Raw genomic sequence first — 15,875 nt, 5'->3', positions numbered from 1 at the left:
CAAATATATTGAAGTATGTTTCTTTGAATGTTAATCATATGATTTATACGGTTTCATCATATGATTTATATGATTTAGTTGAACTTGTTATTCAACTCCTCCTTTGTTTAGATGTTGACATAATGAGGTTCTTATAATAAGTGGACAGGGACACAATTAGGATTTAAGAAAATTTGTCGTTGCTTGTGGCAGGGGTCATGAACTGTAGCATGCACCATTAACTAGCCCAATCAAGACGAGCCTGCAGCATTTTCAAGTTGGCCGTTTTGGACATTAATATTTTAGTGAGTTTTTATTTCTCTACATAACACTATATATACATGTAATAATAAAACATATTTTGTATTGATCTTAATAAAACTTAAAGCTAATCTTTACATTTGACCCATAAATGTCTTTAATGCATAATTTCATTTATTGACGCTCTTATTTAAAATATCTTGACAAGAATTAGAAGGCCACAAGTATTATACTTTTTATCAGTTATTCCAAGCTCGAATCAAGCAAAGGTTAGGAAAAATGTTTCCGTTTTATTTACTTTTTCTGACATGTGTATTATCTATTTCATTATCAAAATAAATTTTATACATAATGGTTACTTAGAACAGAATATGCTTTTTCTCACGGCTTTATGTTTTTGCCTACAATCTATGCGAAATATTGTAAAGGCCATATTTGTGATGAGATTTCTGACTCAAAGCAAAATCAAATGTTATGAAATTGTGACAGCCTCAACAAACATTATGACTGCAGTCAATTAAATAGTTAGAGGAATTGAAGAATAATTGTAGGCGCAAAGCCTGTTTAAAAGCATCATTATGCTAAACGTAAATTTTAAGCATTTATGAAACAGCTATTCATTATTATTAAGACGCGTTGCTGTTTCGTCGTTTATCGTACGACAAACCTTACAAGATAAAATATATATGTGTTCTATTTTCTGTAATTTGATTGACAATTATGCAACTTCTATCGTGACGAATTATGCAGAATATTGAAACGTTTGATTTTTTAAACTATAATTATGATACATGTATTTAAATGAAGGCATTTATAAATATTTGTATCAATATAAAGTTTCATAGTTATGATATTAATTTTTGAAACTACATAAATGTACATATATTAGGTCGATATATGCATATATAACCAGGAAGCTGCATGTGCAGGCTCACCTTCGTCTGCACGTATTACGTGGATTGAATCAGTTGTTGAAAGCAGTGTCAAAGTAACACTTGTTTATGTACGTTTCCATAATTAAGAAAACGTACACGATGCCGATAAACATTTGTGTTGTATTACCATCAAGCAAATATAAAGCTTTGGAAAAACAGCATAGTCACATGGAATAAGTTATTCTGTTGCTTGTATAACAAAGAAACACGTAAGTTAACGTATTGAAACACCTAAATTACCGTTTAATAAAACACAAACACACATAAGAAGCACTATTTAAATCAGTATCAAGCTCGTGACATCAATTAGTTAGACAGCTATGTACAGCTGGTATTCACATGGTAAACACGTTTTAATACCAACATTGTTGACATTATTTAATAAAATTTTTGAACTAGGATACTTTCCGGAAGTTTGGTCTGTAGGTTTAGTAATACCATTGCATAAAAAAGGATCAATTAATGATGTAAATAATTATAGGGGTATAACACTTTTAAGTACGTTAGGAAAACTTTTTACTAGATTATTGGACAATCGATTAAAGGATTGGGCAGAAAATTATAGTGTGTATATAGAGGCGCAAGCTGGATTTAGATCAAAATTAGGCACGGTGGATAATATTTTTGTTTTGCATGGTCTTATAAATCATGTTATCAATAGTGGTAACCAATTATACTGTGCTTTTATAGATTTTAGCAAAGCTTTTGATTATGTAAATAGGGATAACTTATGGTCTAAACTTATTCAAATAGGTATTAGAGGTAACATTTTAAATATCATTAGATCTATGTATACTTCTGTTAAGTCAAGAGTTAAGTATAACAATGAAGTTAGCAATAGTTTTGAATGTACTTTGGGGGTTAGACAGGGTGAATGTTTATCACCATTTTTGTTTTCAATGTTTATAAATGACATCGAAGATATGTATGTTAAGAACGGCTTCGATGGTATAGAAGTTAACATGTTTAAAATGTTTTTGATACTATATGCAGATGACATTGTTATTTTTGCAAACAATCCTAGGGACCTGCAATCAAGTTTAGATATGTTATACGTGTATTGTAATAAATGGAAATTGAAAGTTAACACAGCTAAAACAAAGGTTATGATATTTAAAAAAGGTGGTCGTTTACAAGAAAATTTAAATTTTTATTTTAATGATAGCATAGTTGAAATTGTTAATAAATTTTCATATCTTGGAATTGTTTTAACTACAGGTGGATCTTTTATGGAAGCTCAAGATACTTTAGCGGGTCAAGCACTTAAGGCTATTTATAAGATGGATAAGTACTTATATAAATTTACTGATATATCTGTTAAACATAAAGTAGAATTATTTGATAAACTTATACTACCTATTTTAAATTATGGAAGTGAAATTTGGGGGTTTAATCAAGGCAAATCTGTCGAACGTATCCATATGCATTTCTGTAAACGTATATTGGGAGTTAAAAAGAATACACAGAATGATTTTATTTATGGGGAGTTGGGAAGAATGCCTCTGCAAAATATGCGATATTATAATATAATAAAGTTCTGGATCAAGTTGTTACTATCAGATGAAAACCAATATAGTAAAAAAATATATTTATTACTTAAACAAGATATCACAGATAATCCTTCCAGAAAAAATTGGTGCTCATTTTTAAGAGATTTATTATGTATACTTGGTTTTCATGAAGTTTGGCTTTTTCAAACTATTGGTGACCCTAAATTGTTCTTAATAAACGTTAAGCAAAGACTTAAAGATCAGTTTTTACAAAATTGGTCTGGTAGATTAAATGACTCTAGCAGAGCAATCTTTTACAGGTATATATCAAACCATAGATTTCAACCATATCTTAATTATTTAAGTGTAAGAAAATTTCGTGTATGTATGTCTCGCCTGCAAGTTTGCTCGCATAGGCTTTTTATTGAAACAGGTCGGTGGACTAGACCTGTAAGTACACCTATAAGTGAAAGGAAATGTATTTTTTGTGACAAGTTAGAAGATGAATATCATTTTGTTCTGGAATGTACTTTATACAGTGATTTAAGGAAACTCTTTATACCAAATTATTATGTCAATCGCCCAAATATGCAAAAATTTATTGAATTAATTAATTCAGAAAATAGACGAATTATGAAAAATCTAAGTATGTACATTGAAAAAGCTTTTGCATTAAGAGCAATGAGTTATATATTAATAATAATATGTTATAAGCCAAATTTAAAATTATTTTATTTGTAAGAACATGTTATATGGTACTTTTTCATCAAGTGTTTTACAGTTATTCTTATCCTAGTATAATAGTCATGCATATGGTTATATATAGGTATTTCTTACTAAAAGAATAAAAATGTATCCACGTGTCACATTTTGTTACTTTCGTTTCGAACTAAATGTGACCAATGTGGAAAATAGTATGACTTTTTGTCATTATGTACAGAATACACCCATAAACAGTTTCAATATGAACTACGCAAACAACTTAGGTATATCGAATGAATAAAAAACAGTTGTTTCCCTTATCTTCGACAATCAAATTAATCCGATTTTAAAATTTATTACACCAATGAAAGCTTTGGATCTTAGCTTCATCACAGTATATACTTTAACATATTTTTGGCACAATTAACTAAAACCTACCGTATGTCAGATCATTTTACATACGATTTATACAGTGAGATACACAACCGGTTATCTACTGTGGTCTGCTATTTTGGAAAGTGCTTGTAGGTGTATTTCAAATCCGTGAGAAAATAATTGTTGTACCCTTGTTTGTTTACTTAAAATACTTATAAATTTGATACTTGTACTTGTGATGCATGTACCTTGTCGCCATATTTGTATAAATGTATATGTTTTGCCACATGGGTCTAAGACCTTCTGGATGAATTATGAATAAACATGTAAACTTGTAAACTTGTAAAACATAACATTGACAGAGATACCTTTAACTAAAAAATCCGAGTCTCATTATCACCATATTTATATATGCCATTATATTTGATTTTCAGAAATAACGTGACATTTTGCTGCAAGTATCAAGAAACATTGCCATCATCATCGCGTATATTCTTGGAAAGAAATAACGTTTTTATACGTTTAACGGTAAATGTATATCTAATTGGTTGCTACAAATGGTACTTACACACATATTTCGTTTTTAATAATGTTTACAATATCACTTTTATTAAGATAACCAAATCACTTCAGAAATCAACAGATAATTTAATATTCCGTTATGTAATAGAAATATAATAGCTGAAGCAATACTAAAGGTATTCTACTAATATTACTCTTAGTACACAAAGGAATAGTCATTGTTCTTTAGTCACTTTATTTCTAATCTGTGCTGTTTGAAATGACAATATAAACATGCAATGCAATGACAACTTAATGGAATGCTCACACCAGAAAGGGTTCACAAGTTTATAGACGCGGCAATAGTTACACCAGTTAAAAGCATCATTCTGGAGTTTTTGTCCACAAACTGGATTAGAGAAACAGACTAGATAATACTCTAATATCAAAGTTTGTGGCATGTTTTCTCTCAATGTGAAAACCGACAAAGTATCAATAACAATTTTCAATTTAACTGTTTCGTCGATACAAAATATTTGAATACTTAGACAAAAAGAAGATATCATGATCATTATAATTTTAAACAGCTCAAATATACCATATATATTATCTGTAAAATGATTTATTAGATTGTTTATTATACATGTACATGTATATTTACTAACTTTAAATATTAACAAATGAATCACGGTGGATTAACTACTCCGTTTGTTGCTCACAGATAGAAATATAAATAACAAGGTGTTAAATACAGTAAATATATTCCTATTATTCAATTTGATCGGTAGAAACCAACGTGTGAATTGAAAACTAATATAATTATACTTGTATACTGATAATGTAAAATGAAAACTAATATAATTATACTTGTATACTGATAATGTAAAATGAAAACTAATATAATTATACTTGTATACTGATAATGTAAAATGAAAACTTATATAATTGTACTTGTATACTGATAATGTTAAATAAAACTTTTATAATTGTACTTGTATACTGATCATGTTAAATGCAAACTTACATAATTGTACTTGTATACTGATAATGTTTAATGAAAACTTATAATTGTACTTGTATACTGATAATGTTATTAAATAAATGAAAACTTATAAGTTGTACTTGTATACTGATAATGTTAAATGAATACTTATTAGTTGTACTTGTATACTGATAATGTTAAATAAAAACTTAATATATAACTGTACTTGTATACTGATAATGTTAAATGAAAACTTATATAACTGTACTTGTATACTGATAATGTTAAATGAAAACTTATTAGTTGTACTTGTATACTGATAATGATAAATGAAAACTAATATAATGTTCAGTAACATAACTATATTAAAAGTATTTATACTACAGTTAAAGTTATTTTAAATATCTTTTTTCATTCAGATTTGGCTTAAACACAGTTTGAATAGGTATTTTTACATTATTCAAAAATAATGGATTGTCAAGATTTATATTTTTTGTTTCTTATTTTTAATTTATTCATTTTGTCGTGATCTACGTCGAACTAGTACTGTTTTGGTCTTATATTGACTTTTCAGCTTTACTGGTGGCGCACCTCCATGCATTATTTTGTCAAAGCCTGGTGTTTAGTAGAACTATCGACGTTCGTTAGTTAGCTATGGATAATGTCCAAGCATTTTTAAACACTATATTGACAATGTAAATATTTTATTCATATCAATGTAACAGTCATATATAAATAAATAATAACATCAACCTTTTATTAAGTCAGACTGAATATAAGTTTGCAAATGCAAAATATTAAAGATGAAATGCAAATGAAGTCTATTTACAATAAGCATTGTGCACTTTAAATACTTTTGTTTTTCTGTAAATGAAAAAAACAACAATGGCATTGATTTTCTATCGATTCGATGGATTAAAAACTAAATATTATTTTGGAAGAATCTGGAATGAAGCAGATTTTCGTATCTTATGTTTCGTATAATGACACATTTACAACATATCTCCTTGTGTTACGTGGTATTGTTGCTATTGATGCCTGCATACTGTAAAAGTTGCTGTCCCTTGCTGATATCTGTTTTAGTTATTTCGCCTTTGTAATTGATTTGCTATTTGTCATATTCTTAAATTGTATCATTTAAAAGTCAATAAAACGAATAATGACAACAATTTAAAAGGATATTAAGATTAAACTTTTGAAAATACGAGTTTTATGTGATACTTTGGAAAATTAAACGCTTTATGACCATTATGTTATTGCGCTGTGTATTTAAAGCGTTTCACCATTTTAAATGAACAAATCTTATAAGAATTGTAAAAGGTATACATTTAAGACCTTTGAAAGCGTTCATTTAGTCATATTATAAATTCGAAACACTTGTGTCTATTTGACGTTAAACTATTACAACACCCTTTAAGAGTAAAGTGGACACTTACTTTAAAAGACACCATACGTTACAGCAATTACACTATTCATTACCTTGTACTATTATTTGTTTTTATTTAAAATTTTAAGTGTAATAATAAAATAAATCATATTCCCGAACATTTTTGTATGCAATTTATAATTAAAATCTTTTTACCGAAGGTGTAGTATTTTCTTCATTTAAAGAAAACTTACTTATAAATTATAAGAGGAATTTGAAGTCGTTTCATATTACCTTGACCATTTCTGAAACATTATTTTCTATATGCTATTTAATCTCAAGTGTTTTGATCAATAGTGTAACCAAATAATTTTAATGTTGTTATATTATGAAATTGATAAAGCATCTACTAAGCCAAAACTTTAAATCTTTTTAATATTTCAATTTCCTATTTAGCTCGACAATGAAAGTAACGAAGCTATAGTTCTGTGCAAGCCTTATCAAACAATGCATCACATATAAGCTCTGATGGCGTAATAAAATTGCTAATACGTAACGATTAATAAATTTTAGAATAATTGTTTAAAATTGTTAAGATAATTCCCTTTTTCAATTGATATAAAATGTCAACAATTATAATCTATTTTCATTCATGAAGCAGCACGTGTGCCTGAAAAAAAAGTAAAATAATTATGGACTGACATGCGTCATTATTCTAAAACGTCTCTTTTCTAGAAAATTATTGCTTAGTCTTAATTTGCATTGTAATGTATTAAAGAATGAAAGAAATAGAACAACAAAGTGTAGAATACAATGGCAAAATAGTGTATTATTGAATGTTATTGTGTATGTATTACACCCTTAATGACGTATGACAAAAAACAACCAGTGTGGTATGTTTAGAAATATAAAACTGGAAAACTGGACTGTTCTTCAAATGTTTGTTTTGTCTAAAAGCAAAAAGAGTTGTTTGATTTTGTCATAATTAAACTTTTACAAAATGAATTACACATAATGTACGCATGATGGAAAGAGTAAAATGTCTAAAACTTCGTTTTACCTGCATGGAAGTAATTTTTAATATACAAAAGCAGCATATTTTATATACGTAATATACATGTTTGATAATTATATACTTTAATCATTTGCGCAATGGAATTCGACAGTTATTTATTTTACATAATAATGTAAAATATACCCCAATTATCAATACATTATACTTAAATGTGTACAACAACATTCATACAAGCATGAACATGCATTGTGTTGTGATAACTGTAGCGGTAAGTGAACTAGACTGGAATTTAGTAACTGCATATTTGTAAATGACAGATCTATTACACCCTGGATGAATACCCTTTATTTCATAACTTTCTACTGGTAAAATATTAAGTGATACAGGGAATTATTAAACGATAATTAATAAAAAAAAGTATGGTTGTATTTTGTATACGGACGTATAACAAAATAATGATTTTGATACAAATGCAAAAGTGTGTGTGTGGCCATTCGAATATTCATATATATCAATCATTTTTTCGGAGGATGAGGTAACTTAAAATATATTTACAGTGTTTTGAAGTGGTAAACCTCACATATCAGTGTTGTTAAATAAGAAAGTTGCACAAGCAAAAACAAAACGATTTAATTTGTTTTATAGTAATTTCAAAAATTTACATTTTATTTGTATTATCTGACAATTCAACTCTGATGAAGAATCGAAATTATAATATTTGAAGAAAAATCGAATAGCATGTCACTGAGTAATTTATCAACATTATCACTAACAACATGTGTCCGTCGTGTCTTCAATATATTGCTACAATTGCTCATTTATCATCATTTGTGTTCAGTAACAACGAATTATAAGTCATTTGAATACAATTAAAAGTAATTAAAAGGTGAAATACGTAAATGATGTCTAGCTATTTCACTATAACAAAATAAAATGCATATTTCATATTTGTATATTAGCAGGGGGAAACATATTTCATATATTGAAAAATTTAAAGTATTATAAAGTAAACTGTTATGAATGTCGTTTTACTTGCTTGTGTTTAATTGTTCTGATGATGTTGTGTTTTTTCGTTTGTTTTCTTTAATTTATTTCAGTCATATGATAGGTATAAGCTACTGACACAAACATATTTGTGTATAATACTTTCATACATTAAACATTCCAATAGGAAATCAAATGTTTATAATTCAGTAAATATTGATTAAAGTCATTAAAAACATCAAATATAAAACAATATCAGTTTAATCATTATTATTATATTGGAAGCATAGAATTGGTTAAAGTGCCTGGTACACAATATCACTCTATATTTTTGTTCTTTAAATCATTCCTGACAATTGTTAGTTTGAAAATCATGTATGATTTTAATAATGAACGCCTGTTAATTTCTTGAAACATTTTCGAGTCGGTTTCTCACAACTTAATATTATTGATGGCGTGTCCTTCTTATGGCTCCTCGCTTACATATTGACCTCTTTGCCAGCTGATACCAAGTTTGTGGCTTCTTTTTAATCATACTTGGCTTACTCTTTTACTAACTTAATCCGACTGTACATGCCTCCTTAAGAAAAACATTATCTGCATCGACCTATACTGACAGCAAAACGACAGACTGTAACAAAAAATACACATTCATTTAGAAACATTCTTTAGATAAACATCTGGTATACTACTTTCCCTTACAGGCGTTATTGAAAGACGAATAAACATGTTCTTAAATTATGTCCAAATCATGTTTTTCAGAAGCCCTGCAACGTGTATGCACTGATAATTAAAAAATGTCTCTAGACCGCTATTGACAACGATATAACTTCTTATTTGATAGCAAGGTGGTTTCAGTCGACAAATTTTCAATTTACCAACACCTAATACGGGTACTTTTATTATCATTTTAAATATAACTTACGTACATTATTTGTAGGATTTCTACAACTCGACCTAAAGTCAATTGCAGTGGTTTATAAATACATTTATTCACTAGCGACAATATAGCACAGTATTCAACTTGTTTTATACGGTCTGTGTGTATAATTGGAATGAAAACCTTAAATACAGAACTTTCAATTGGAAACACATCAAAAACACATGGAATCAGCCATAAAACATAAATGATATTAAATACACATTTAAATCAATAATAGTTCATGTATAATATACTACTTTTATGTACATACAATTGTAGTAGATACATATAACCATGTAGTCTCAAAATACTCTTATATGCCGCTATCATATACCATAATATTTTAATTTCAGAAAATAACGCGCAACCATGCTGATTTATGTGAATTGTGTTAACTTTCATGTGTATTACAGACTATTTTAGTGATTACTTTACATAATATTAACTAACCGATAATGTACATTCTATCATACATTTTTTTTTAAGTTAGATGGCACAAACATATCCGAAATACCAAACATTTGTTTTGACAATTTAATGAAATATTCACACTAGAAAGAGTTCACAAGGTTATAGACGTGACACTATCTACACAAGTTTTTTTAACATCAGTAGTATTTGTCCCCAAACGTAATGAGAAACTGGCAAGATAACACTTTTATATCAAAGCTCGTGGCATGTTTTCTCCCAATACGACACGCTTATAAAATTATCAATAACAAAGGGAATTTTACATTTCAGTAACCTGGTCGAAACAAGACAAATTGTTGAATTCACGATTAAAAGGATAAAACCGCTTGGTTTTAAAGCTACCTGAATCTCCATGAAAATAAGTAAGAATCTGGAAGCTTGCTGCTTTACGACAAAAGTTATTTGGAATCAATATAATGATTCATTTAGAATTGGCTTTAACACACATAAACCTATATATTCTTAAAAAATAATTGATTGTCAAGATTGATTACCTTTTACATCCTTCTAAAACTGTTACGCATTAAACGTCTTATATCACTTTCTTCAAGTTTATTCAAATCACATGTAGAGACAGAAACAAAAATGATTATTGTCTAAACGCGAACCGAATGGAAAAAATAATTCTAGTACATTACGCGCATACAGTCGCACTTATTTGACACAACTGTTTTGTTCACGTTGCTTATCAAGTCATTATAAAATGAATGGCGCTTTTTTATATTTATTTTCATGCAACAATAATGAAGAATACTTGTAGCGATAATTGCCATATCACACCGTACAATCAAAAGGGCAGACGTCCACAGCTGTACCAGTATATACATGTCGGCGCGCGGAATACAATTGACGTACGATAAGTATTCATCTTTTTTTAACATATCCGAACTGTGTTCGAGTAAATCAATGTTATGGATTCATATTGTTAACGAGAGTTTGTCACCAGCCATTTTATTAACAAAATTTGTCCTTAAACTACATTATAATAGTGTTTAAATAGAAGAATGATGTACATTTTAGATATTATTTCTAGAGTAATGCCTGATGACTTATTTCTCTATCACTCTCTTTAAAAAAGTAATATAATACAATAGGGTAGTTGCATCGGAAAGTCATGAAACGTTTAAGTAGTTTGAGAGATATAGTGTGTTTTGTAGGCAGTATTTAAAAGTTTATGATGTCATTTTGTAAAAAATGAAGGGCTATTAAATTAAGAGCTTATGGTATACGCCAACCATTACAAAGAAATACCACCCTTTACAGCAGCAAAACTAGGTTGTTTTTTATTTGCTGAGACGCAGATAAATTTCGTGTTGCTTTTTTACAAATCTATACAAAGGCTTTTCTTGAAACATGATATAAATTTAATATGGCAAAAAAAAACTACTTAAGCACTAAGGAGGAGGAATTCACCGCTATCGTTTTGAAATAAGTCAAAGACTGTTTATAAAATTTGATACTATTTTGTAATTTCTGTTCATATATGATTGGGGTTGTACTGGCATTGATACTTATAAATTAATGAAGAAAATGTTTCAAGTGATACATAGATAGAAGACGATAGTGCATTAAAGCAAGTTTATTATCATATTATACCACAATTGGCAACCTAAACCATGTGTTTTAAGAGTCATTGTTTGTAAAAAGCAAAAGAAAAACACCCTGAGCATTGTAGATGATGTTGATGGACAGGCGGTGATGTGTATGGAGTATAAACTAGTGCATTCTGATGTTGCTTTGATATTCAAATATGTTTTAACTTCCGAAGCTGGGTAATATGTGTACATCTTCTTTTGAAGTATTTCTTAATTTTTTGTTTTAAACAAAAAAAAAACCAAGATAGCTGACGTAGAGGTGAATTGTAACGCTCCATATGCTTAGGGTAAAGCGGAAACAAGGTATTGCTTTTTCATTTTCTTGTTATTATAATTATTGAATTATTTGTTATTACTTTTTTGAAAGATATATGTGCTATATATATCATTTCAATGTTCCATGTGAACGACTTCTGAAATTTTATTAGTGTATTTTTATAAATCATTCTAACAATAGAGTATTCATTATGCCTGAAAAGGAGTCTTGCTAAGTAATTACGATGGATATCAAACATTATTTTGTACGAGTCTCACAATGGTTATGGAAAATAATTAAGGGATGGAAGAAAGAATCGCCTACTTACACAGCTGGCGGTTGAATAATGTTTGCAATTTTCAACTGAATTAAAGAAAAACCTTATATTCTTCTCTAAGTTATTGTCTACTTAAAGAAGCTTTAATGCTAAATATAACGTAAGATAACTAAAAGGTGCTTAAACCATATATTAAGCGTCCTTTTATTTTATCCCACTTAACATTTAACAAATTGAGACAAAAAATATAAAAAAAAATTCTAGAAATACTGTCGGTATAAATCAAAGTGAGGCAATTTGTCATTATCGTTGTCACTTAAGTTGTAAATCAAATAATAATTTACATTTTAAGTGCTTCTATAATTATTTAACTGGTGCTTGATTTTAAATCAAAATAGAAGTTGAAACTATAGGATTGACTTGTTTTTTGTTGTTGTTGTTGTTTTTTTTTAATCAATATTATGATTGTTTTTTTTTTTTCATAAAAAAAGCATTTGGAGAAATATACATCGCAGGTTAATTAAATTTTGTATTTTTGATAATTCATTAGTCTTATTAATATTGTACCTAAGTAACATCCAACCAACAAAAAAGTCTACCATCGTCAGGTAAACGCATCTTAATGTTTTCTGTATATTGTACATTAACAACTGGTTTTCTTTAATGACTCATTTGGCTTGTTGTGTTTTGTATACATCTTAAATTTTAAAACGAGATGAAATATTGTCATAAGTACATTATTATTATAGTGGAAATAGACAAAACAACATTAAAGTGCAATGCACTCCTGTGACTCACTTTTTTTCTATACACTGCGATTATGAACATCAAATACCATATATCAAAAGCATTCTAGCTCTTTGAATTGTAATGAAATTAATTGGAATGGAAACATTTAGCAATACTTACGAGAAGATTTGCCTAATGGTATAATATCATGAAACAATATAATAGATACTTACTGGTCACGTAAGCTTGTTGATAGCTCATTGCCATACATTTGTCCTTCGTGAACTTCTCTAAGAACTGTTTCAATTATAAACAAAAGTAAACATTTAATTAATGTTTCAAAAATGTTAGATACCACATATTATTTTGGCTGTACTTATTTTCATATCATTATTATATAAAACATGAATATGTTTGTGTATAGTGAGGTAAAATATTCAAAACATTTACATCAACGTATTTGTTTTAAACACAAATTAAACAATGACTACAATGTATCTCAAATCAATTGATTGAGACTTTTGCAATTTAGTATGTAATATTTGATATTTTAAGCTTAGAAATCTTTTAGATAAATGCTGTGGTTTTTTTGTGTTGTTTATATGTTGTCATAAGTAGTGATATGTGTATCAAAAGCAGAATTAAAATTAGTTTTATATCAAGACATTCTTAAGTTTTTATTTTCTTTTAAAATAAAAGCATTATCGTATGATATACTAAATATGTTACTCAATTATGCAAGTGTCAACTTGGTGTAAAATCCCGTGCACAACAATAGTCTGAAAACCAAATCATTGATTTATAACTAGATAGAATATTTTGCTATAATTATGGCAGATCATATTCATACTCCTTGTTAAAACGTATCTGATTTTGATAGTTTAGTTTGTATTTGACCTTTACAAACAATGCACTTTCTTGCTAGTTCATTATTATAATAGTGAATTTATTCATACATGACTGTAGCTATAGTTTCGATTAACCAAGAACTCAAAGATTGCAGCAGGTATATTTGACAGTTTTGTCACAACCAGTCTTACGTTTGACGGTTTTTGCACGGAAAGAAACAATATAATAATGTTCACAGCAGGTGAAAATAATGTTTTGAACATAAACATTGTACCTTTCAACTATCCTATAGGGCATTGACGTAAATGTTAATACATTACATTGTCCTTTTTACAGACCGGAAGCTATAATGACCGTTGTACTTTCGTAAATATATCAAATCTAGTTTGGTTAGAAAAACCTCAAAACAAACCTTTTTACGAATAATGTTAACGCCACTAAAATGTTTAAAAAACAGATTTTGCAAAATATTTCAACGGCCAGTTATTTTCTTTAATGGTCTTATAATCATTAATATTTTAACTTATTTTAATATTCTGGCTGTTAGACTAATTTACCTTAGAAACGATACGAATGTTTCTAATAATGTTTAAGTAATTGTTTACAAGCATGTAAGATGCTCATTAGCCAAAAAAGTAGCGTTGAGTGTAAAACGAGGTGTCGTTAAAGTGGCAAAATGTGAACAAACTTATAAATAATTCTACTTCCGTACAAAATACAAAACCTGTTTAACAGAAGGAAAATGTGTTTCCGATAATTAACAAATTAGTAATTTTTTGGAAACTAAAGCAAGACTTGACAATTTGAAAGAGATAGCGTTGAATAAAGCAATACATAATTATACAATTTCTAAGAGATTTACATTATATAATTCTGTGTTATATCTAGGCATCTGAGATTGAGCAGATCAAAATGTAGTACAAACTGTAAAAATATGTTATACTTGCTTTGGTATTGATAGCGTAAAATGAATTATATTTTCATTATAATAACTGTAAAAATCATTTTACCCGTTGAATAAAACGTGAAATAAATAAATTCAAATTAATGTCAAATACTTAAAATCCATACAGTGAAGGGACATTAGCTAAGGTTAATTAATCTAAGTATCGAGATGTTTTTATCAGTTGCCATGCATTTGTAATCATTTCATTAGCTGTGTGATTCCGATATAATTGATTGTACTAGAAAACCTGACAGTTCTAGTTACAGGCAGATAGATAGTTCTTTAATGATAACATAGCATGGCATGAAATAAGATAGAAATTGAAAAAGAGAGATTTTTAAAGATTTATTAAGTTGGCAATGTGCTATGACAATTCACTGCAATACATTGCTTGCTATATCAATTATCAAAGATATAATGAGACAAATTTTGGGCTTACACGAAATATTCCTACTTCTTTGCTCGGGTGACTGTTGTAATCTGTTTTTCTCTATAGTATTATGTTATAATAAGGCATACATCAATGTATGTCCATTATATACGAATTGTATACGAAAACTGATAATATTTGACTAAAGACTTAACATCTTTAATCTTATTTCATGTACAAAATACAAAACACAGTGAACATAGTATTATAATATTCAATACGTTTCTTACACCTTATTGTCACAAAAAGGTTTCTTTTTTAAATATACGTCTGTTAACGAGCATTTATTTCTAAACATATCACATGAAAATCACATATTAAAGAAAAACATCAAAAAATATTCGGAATCATGTCTGAGTGATTACTGCTACAAATGAATACAAACTGAGCTTTGTAATAAAAGTTAAACTGCTTTTTGTCATCAGTCTTGGGTGTTGTAGGGCTATGTGGCTTATCATCAACGCCAAAATTGAATTCAAATGTGATTAAAAGTCGAACAATTTAAAACATGATGCGACAAGATAAATGTTTCAATGTTCTTACACTTGTAAAAATAAAGAAATATATAAGTTCAAGTAAATATTTTTGTAATGTTTTTGTTATACTATTGTTAATGGCAAGGGGAAATCCCAACTTGTCAAAAGCAGGATCATTTTCTGATTCCTTTCTCAAATAAGTGACAAACACGTCAGTTGTAATTATATTATGGTTATGTATGTCATTTGTTGTATAATGCAATACAATATTTAGATAGGTATATGGTTACTCCCGGAGCAGCATAGCAGCTGGCAAGTATATTGTTTAAGAAGG

This window comes from Ruditapes philippinarum, unplaced genomic scaffold, assembly GCF_026571515.1.
Source record: "Ruditapes philippinarum isolate M1 unplaced genomic scaffold, ASM2657151v2 ctg376_1_1_1_1, whole genome shotgun sequence".
NCBI classification, from domain to species: Eukaryota; Metazoa; Mollusca; class Bivalvia; order Venerida; family Veneridae; genus Ruditapes; species Ruditapes philippinarum.
Note: the sequence above shows the minus strand (reverse complement) of the source record.